The sequence below is a fragment of the Triticum urartu genome, chromosome 4 (genome assembly GCF_003073215.2).
Source record: "Triticum urartu cultivar G1812 chromosome 4, Tu2.1, whole genome shotgun sequence".
NCBI classification, from domain to species: Eukaryota; Viridiplantae; Streptophyta; class Magnoliopsida; order Poales; family Poaceae; genus Triticum; species Triticum urartu.
This window is the reverse complement of record NC_053025.1, coordinates 94000444-94008587: the sequence shown is the minus strand read 5'-3', so window position 1 is coordinate 94008587 and position 8144 is coordinate 94000444. Positions and strand designations below refer to the sequence as shown.

Here is an 8144-nt window from a genome sequence, read left to right as displayed (position 1 = left end):
TTTAGCATGGCAATAAGTAAATTGTATGCAAACCTCATTTTAAACATTTTTAACATGCATGAAAGTGACATGGACAAGTTAAAGAACGCTACGCTACCCGCCGTTCCAGAGGCATCGTGCGCGCACGCCTTCGTGGACCGAACGATTCTTTTACCACAGTGCTTTTTCGTCTGCTGACAGTCGGTACACCGTTAATCCCTTCTCTACCTGAGCTTTTCGTTTGATGTTGTATGACGGGTGGGGCTGGTTTGGTCGTGGGGCCAAGAAACGAGGTGGTTTTTCGATGCATTTGGGTGAGCGTGTTCCTACCGAGGCAGGGATTAACCTAGACGCGATTCACCCATCTCCTCCCAATTCCCAGCAGCCGCCGCCGCCACCGCCACCACATCCTCTCTCCTCCCCTGACGTCTCCTCTTTCCCCTCCTCTCCTCGCAACGGCCTCCTCCTTCCTGCACCGCCTCTTCCTCTCTTCCTTGCTGATGGCGCCTCCCGCCGGTGGATGCCTCCTGTCTTGCCCTTTTCGTGGGGAGGTGGAGATGGGAAGATGGCGTTGGAGGAGGAAAACAAGATCCAGGCAGTGGAAAGATGGCGTTGGAGGAGGGAGCACGGGTGGCCGCCGCAGCTGAAGCACGGGTGGCCTGGTTGTGGCGGAGCATGGCGGGAGTCCGGGCGGCGTCGTGGTGGTGGTCAAGAGGAGAAGCACGGGTGGCCGCCGCAGCTGAGCTTCTATGTAACATAGTTCCGATGAATCCTCTGCCGCATCTGGCCTCTACAGGTACCCACACCTCTTCACCCCCCCTCTTGATTTGCCTTCTCCCCTCTCCTTTTCACTTATTTTTTCAATTTAACAACAGAATATCTCATCCCTGTTTGTGTAGATTCGTTTTCGTATCTACCTATAAGGCGTTCGATGAAAATCCAAGCTGCTGCAGTGGCAGATTACGCCGTCCGCTTGCATGCTGAGCCATGTTGATTGCTTCTCTTTTGGTCCCTTGTCATTTGATTGCTCTACGATTCGTTGTTGTAAAAGAATTGCATTCTTTTTTTGTAGGTTGGGCTCTCCTGTTCTTTTTTGTTGGCTTGACGTACGCACTGGCAACCTCCTGCGTGAAGGATTCAGCATGCCTCTATTTGAGAGAAAAGATATGAAGAAGCGGATTTTCAGGTATGATCTATGGTTTGGAGCAATGCCACTTTGATTTGGTTCACATTTTCTTTATAGGTTGATGTTGTCAGTTGAGTATATGAGGTTGCCGCTACTCCATGTTAAGTACCAGCCAGAACTGCCATTATATATTTATTAAGCTAGGAGGCTGCACCGGTCATGAATTTAAATAGGCTTGCTACCACTTTATTTTGGTCAACATTTTTGGCCCTGAACATGTTATGTTTTGATTTATGAGGTAAAAGCATACTACTGCTTGCATAAAACAGCAACCTGTTGAAAGTATTGTTGGGTCACTTTTAGGCTTCTAGCTATTTTGATTTTATCATATACAACACTTTCAGATCAGTAAATACAATGACATCCCTTTTACATTAAATAATCGTTATTGTTCTCATACCATTTGATATTTGCAGAGTATCTCAGGCACACAAGCTAAAGGTTCACCAAGTTCAGGGAAAGAAAAGTTTCCCTAGACACGTGGCGGCGGCGGTCAAGACAAGAGCGGCGCTGTGAGCGACGGCCCTCGATCGTCTTCCTTGTGGAATCAGGTACGCATCGTCCATCGTGGCCCATCGTGGGTGTTGCCAGGCGACCGGAGGCGGCTACAGCAGGCCAGTGCCCGTGATCAAGACAGACACCGGGAAGGCTGTCGGTATGTAGTATGATCCTCATCTCCTCCAACTTACGTTTTGGTAGCACGTCTCCATCGTTGTAAGGACAAATTTCTAGCTTTCACAGTCCTACTCTACTATACCGTGCTTCGTGCTTGACCATTCCTCTTCCATTCAGGTCTACAGTTGTGCACTCGATTCAAATGATTATTCTCCGTTCTTTGCCTCAGAACTACATATGAGAGGTACAAAGGGTTGGCCAAGATACTCAATGAAGCTATTCGATTTAAGGTATACTTCTATCGCTTCCTTCTATCCTTTTTGTTCATCTTCTCATGTGTATTGTTAGCTTTTTCTCAAGCTTTTTTAAATCTAAAACCTCAAATTTAAGTATATTTTGCTGATTAGTGAGTAAATCAACCGGCAATAGTTGGTATATATTTGTTGTAGGTTTGATGTCACCTATTCATTCTTTTTTTTTGAGATGCTCTGTTTTTACAATGCAGAATTTGTTTCTTCATAACTATATTACCGCTTACATTGCTGGCAATGGAAACTAAAGAAATCCTTGAGGCTACTTGTGAAGCTCTATTGTTGATGCCAGATTTGTACATTTGATTAGTGTTATATCGATGTATAAATGCAGATTTCGTTGAAGCTATATTTTATAACTATATTACAAAAGTGTCTCTATAGATTTGAACCACAAAATAGTTATAGATGCTCATATGATTTTCAGTGTCGTGTATGGGTGTTTTTTGTGCAGTTTTGTTGATCTGCTTACATTTTCAGCATTTATAGTATTGCTATATCTCAATAAAATAGTGAATACATATAAATATATGCAAGGTATAATCGGTTAATTTTGGTACTAATCCATTGATCCTTTGTTACATTCCAGTAGTAAGGGTACCGGCGCCCAAATAAATTCAGGAGCACTGCAAAATTCAAGTTGATGGCTGGTGTGCCTTGTTGTTTTACAGCATGATAGTTGTTGAAAGTATGTTCTAGAATGCAGGTGATGGGCTGCTGATTTATGTTGTCCACTTCTCTTGATTTTTACTGACTTGTGTTGATTTCTATTGTATGCAATAGTGCCATCGATAGGTTCTGCTGGTTTCTACCTCCATGCTGCTTAAACCAATTACCTCCTCAATTCTACGCCATGGTAGGTAAATTTTCATCTTATTAGTCCTTGCTATTTGATTTACTCAGCACCATTAAGGATGATAGTAACTGTGATCTTATTTGCAGGGCAGATGATTGTGTGCAAGGAAGGAAAGATGCAAACGATTTGGGTTCCCAGTTTGTACAGCCCCTGAGGATTGGAAGGTCGTGATGTTGTCTACTTGTCTCTTTCATTCCGTTACAACCTGCTGTTCTTGCTCAGTTGTGTCCATCAAGGATATGTTCTTTGAATTTAGATGATGCACGGATAAATAACTCTTATGTGACAATGCAAATGAAGGGTGCAGTGGCTCAGCCCTTTAGATTGTTGGCGAGAATATTGGAGTATAAATAAATACAAGTTGTTAACAACAACATAAATTTTTGGCTCTCTATATCCTCATGAACGAGGGTTTGTATAATTTTGGGCATTCCTTTGCCTGTAGCAATAGCTATTGTATTTAGTGGCAATCGTTATAAAATGGGAGCATAAATAAATAACAATGGAATTTTATTAGCTCTCTATGTCCTTACGAATGAGGGATTGCATGAATTTGCGATTTCTTTTTCCTGTAGCGAATAGCTGTTGTATTTAGACACAATCGATATAAAAAGAACATTCAATTTTATTCATTGCACTCAACCCCTTCTGCAATCTTTAGAAGCAAAAATGCAGCCTGTAGCTAAACGGGGGAAATTGGATAAAGAGGCAGGGCCGCAGGAGCAGAACGGTCCAGCCGATGAAACCAATGTGGACGAAGATTAACTTCTCTGATCTTGTGGTAGGCTGAACCCGAATCAAATTAATGGGTGGACTTTCTTGCTATCCTTTGTCCTGAAACTATAACATAATCACTTAAGCTGACATTTTGGTAGTTGTCTGAACCATGAATCCATGATGCTAAGCTGAATAATTCCTGGAGCATCTGTCGCGCGTGGTGCTTCTACGTTGCACCATTGTCTGGTGTTTGCGCTTCTACAATTTTTTTTACCATACACATCTGCTCCAGTAATGAATATGAGCCTCTTGTACTAAGATTTTTTTTCCACCATACTCATATATTTCTACCTGGATTGTGTGCAAAAACTCAATTTCTATCAAGAAAATCATTGACATTTGGAGAGCTAAAAATAGTTCAGGCCCTCGAGGTGCATTCCCTGGGATTGTTGGTAAGTACCTTTCTGTGTTTTAACGTTTTGCTGCATTTCAACTGTATATGATAATTTAACCTAATCGTTTCATGATGTTCTGATGTTTCACGATATTGTGCAAATCAATGATATTTTCCACTACCTTTGCATATATTATTACGAGCAACTTTGTAGCCTATTAGATGCGCTAAATGGTTTAATGTTTAATACTGCAGTTGTGCAGGTGTAGCAGCCAGTGGTTCTTTGCATCATTCTTCAAAAAGAATGTGTGTGGCACGAACCGTGTAAATAATAATTGTAGAATGAAGACACCACTACTTAAACGATGAAACCATGTTTAATACTGATGGGACATGAACCTAATACCACTGCCTTCATGTCTTGATATTTCTTGCTGGTAGAAGATACAAGACTCAGCCAAAGGTTAATAGGCGAGCTATATCAATGATGCATATCTGCTACTATAACATGCTTTATAAAGCCAATGTAAGCTATCATCAAGTGATCTTATAACTTTCTTTCCTTTGAGCTATAATGCCGCCATGTAAAAAAATATGTAACGCTATGTGTACCTAAGTATCTATTAAATTGGTTCCAAATTACTCTCACTTTCACGGTTTGCTCTCGCTTTTTGCGCCATGGGTGCAACGGGTCATCTAGCATTATGAAACTAGATGAAATTCTAGTCATTTTCATATATAAATCATTTTAATCCGATGCACCATTTGTGAATTATTAAATGCATGATCTAGGGGGACTTTTCTGCAAAATTGCAGTGCACTGGTTATTAGACAAATTCGCAGTAGGGGAAAAACCACATCAGGCCGAATCTAACAATGCCCACTGGGCGCCTGGCTGCTCACCTAGCTGGGCCAGGCCCAGTTCGGTGGGAGGAGGCCGGGCAGGCAGGCTGGGTCTTGCGTTCTGGCACGGATGGCCGAGTGAGGCTGGGTCAACGGGCGCCGGAGCTCTCTGCTCGAACCAGGAGCACGGCAACGTAGCAACGGCATCCAGCGAGGCATGTGAAGTCCAGGAATGGCGAGGCATCAGGGAATGGATCCGGTCCATCCGGATCCGGCAGCAGACGGCGCGGGCGAGGGGATCGATGGCAAGCTCGACGGCGGCAGCGTGGTTTCCATGACCATGGCGGCTCCGCGGGGGGGGGGGGGGGGGGGGGGGGGGGGGGGGGGGGGGGGGGGGGGGGGGGGGGGGGGGGGGGGGGGGGGGGGGGGGAGAGGAAGAGGAAGGGGCGCAGCGGCGCGCAGCTCACTGGCGGTGGGGAACCAGCGTGGCAGCGGCGATGCTCGGCGCGAGAGGCGCTGCTCGGGAGCCACGCGACGCGAGCATGGAGGTGACAGAATAGGCGGCGGTGCAGGACGGGCGCCTCAGGCCCGATTGCGGCCTGGGGCGGGCTCCAGATGGGCCCTGAGGGCCGCGGTGAAGTGGGGCGCTGGAGAGGCGACGTGGAGGGCTGTGAGTGGCTGCGGGAAGCGGGGAGGTGACGTGGCAGCTCTCGGTTGGTCGGGGCGATGCCTCAGGTGGTGGCGCGACCTCTGGGCCGGTGACAAGTGGCGGTGGCGGGGTGGATTGGCGCTAAAATCGAGGAGGGAGGAGGCTAGCGGCTGTGGGGATCCCAAGGGGGAGGCCAGAAGGTATGTGGAGGCTAGGGTAGACCAAATTTGGAAGGGAGGGGGTTTATATAAGGTAGGAGCTAGGGTTAGGGGGTTTTGGGGGCTTTTGGAGCCTCGATCGCGATCTGACGGTTCCGGTCGGAGGGTGGATTTAGTGGGCTACAGGTGGGCTGATTGTAACTGTGTGGAAGACTGAGGGTTGCAGGAGAGAAGAGAGAGAGAGAGAGTGCAGCCCGACAACTGTTTCCGGAGATAGAAAACGTCCGACGTTTGACCGACTATAATGCCGCTATAGTTATCTGTTGGGGCGTCAAACGGACTCCGAATGCGATGAAACTTGACAGGCGGTCTACTGACAACATAATAACACCGCATGCCAACTTTCATCCCATTCCGAAAACATTTTTCGGCCACTTATAAAATATTTCAGAGGTGCCGTTGGCGCGGGCGAGTGTGTCTGGGCTCAGAACGAACAACGGAAGGAATGGGGAGACCCAGGCGGATGCAAGTTTTGAAAAACATGATGATGTAATGCACATGCTGACATGGCAAGATGCAACACGCAAGCGAAAGACAAGGCAACAACAACGAATAACTGGAAGACACCTGGCGCAACGGTCTCGGGGCGTCATAGTTCTTGTCATTCCTTGAGCATTAAGCTCCTCACATATGAGTTTTTCCATATGTATCTTTTCTTCGCCACTATATGCATCGACATGACTTAAGTTTTGGCCAAGCTGGGTTGCCTGGCTCCTGTGCTTATGCCGTACGTTCCCGTTAGTTCGGCTAGGGCATAAAGGGAGCACCTTTGCGATTGTTACCGCCGGTTCATCCGGATGTGTATCTCAGACTGGGTGAAGCCGAAAGCTAGCGTTCTTAAGGAAATATTTGGTCGGCGAATTAAAGATGTTTTCTAAACTCACTCCATTGTGCACCCCCAGAAGTTATACAAACTGTGGTGCTCGCATCACAATTCGGACATGTACATTAAATGCATGCACACCCAGAGAAAGGAACCTTTAATGGAACTATTCTCTCTGGAAGATGTTTCTTACGATATCAATGTAATATAACATAGCTAGCCAGATACAACTTTTCTGTTCAAGCAACTATTACCCCTATGCCTAGTTTTCCCGGCATACCCCGGCCTATTAGGCCGCGACGGTATTGGGAAACACTCCGCACCTTCGGGTCCGGAGGTTGAAGCGAAAAGGTCTGCCATGACAAATGATATACAATTCAGCTAGATGAGGAAAGTACATAGTCACTTGGACTCGAACACCTCTTCCTCTACACCTTCCAACAGGCAGTCTAACTTACAATCCTGTTGAGAATATTTGGTGGCCACCTCTACTTGGTCATACACTATACTAACGGGAATTTCTTCCCCATTCGGCCCTACCGGCACGACATGAGCCATGTGATTAGGATCCGTCTTGGTATAGTGCGTCTTCACCATGGCCCAGGCCTCTCGCGCACTCTCTCGGCAGGCGGATATCTTCCACAGCTGGATACGCCGCCGCGCTCCCTTGAACAGCTCTACCAGCTTCTTCATGCTTCCTGGAGGGGAGTCGGATGGCCATAAAGCCTTGGCTACACTCCGCAGAGCCTGCCGAGCTTGCTCGGGCAACTGCGACAACCCTTGCAGAAGATCATTTGATGATCCGGACACCTCCTCTTCGGGGCGGTTCGTCAAAACACCTGCAATTACAGCTATATCAGCTACCGTTACCTCCAAACTGCTATAAGATAAAAGCAACCACATACTGAATATAACGCCTCGCAGCTTCTTGTTCTCCTTCACAGAGTCGGCTAGCTGCGCTCGCACATCTTTCTGTTGTTCGCACAGTTCGGTGTTCGAATCCTGGAGTTTCTTTTTCTATTCAACGAATTTTGTCAATACACGCTCGCACGCTGCCAGTAGCTTTTTGGCTCCGTGTTCTTCGCTTCGAGCGGCGTCCAGCTGCTCTCGTACTTGGTCTAACGGCCCAACATAAAGATTAGAACCCAGATTCACAATATTGGTGTATCATTATGAGTTTTCGATAGAGGAAACTATTACCAGGAGATGCCTTGTATTTCTCCAGTTCGGCATTGGCAGCAAGCAGCTGCCGCTGACACTTTTCTAGTTCCTGAGCTAGCCGGGTATTCTTCTCCGTAAGCACCTAGTCATACATTGATCCTCAAATCAGTTGTTTCAACCCCTTTAAGTCTCAGGGCTACTGGCATATGGTTATCATAGTCAGACAAAGCGAATTTACCTGCACATCTTTGAAATGTTGCTTTGTGGCCCTGTTAATGCCATCTCGAGCAGCCCGGATGTATGCATTGGCTGAGTTGAAGGCGTTAAACGACACTTCTGAAAAGCCAGGGTCTTGTAAAATGGCCCGACGGCGTTGATGATTCATAGCACTC

At 46.6% G+C, this 8144-nt stretch overlaps 1 long non-coding RNA gene across 13 annotated transcripts; it reads left to right on the top strand.

Annotated features, from left to right (window-relative positions):
• The first annotated feature begins 316 nt into the window (after positions 1-316).
• Positions 317-4706, top strand: LOC125550854. Of its 13 annotated transcripts, none has more exons than XR_007301960.1 (9): positions 317-775; positions 879-968; positions 1052-1165; positions 1582-1879; positions 1958-2070; positions 2681-2797; positions 2875-2947; positions 3034-4116; positions 4314-4706. It is a non-coding gene; the product is annotated as an uncharacterized LOC125550854 (long non-coding RNA). The 13 variants fall into 13 exon arrangements; XR_007301956.1 differs by having other exon boundaries at positions 318-775; positions 1582-1820; positions 2010-2070; XR_007301959.1 differs by having other exon boundaries at positions 318-775; positions 1582-1820; positions 2684-2779; positions 2875-2951.
• The last annotated feature ends 3438 nt before the right edge of the window (positions 4707-8144 follow it).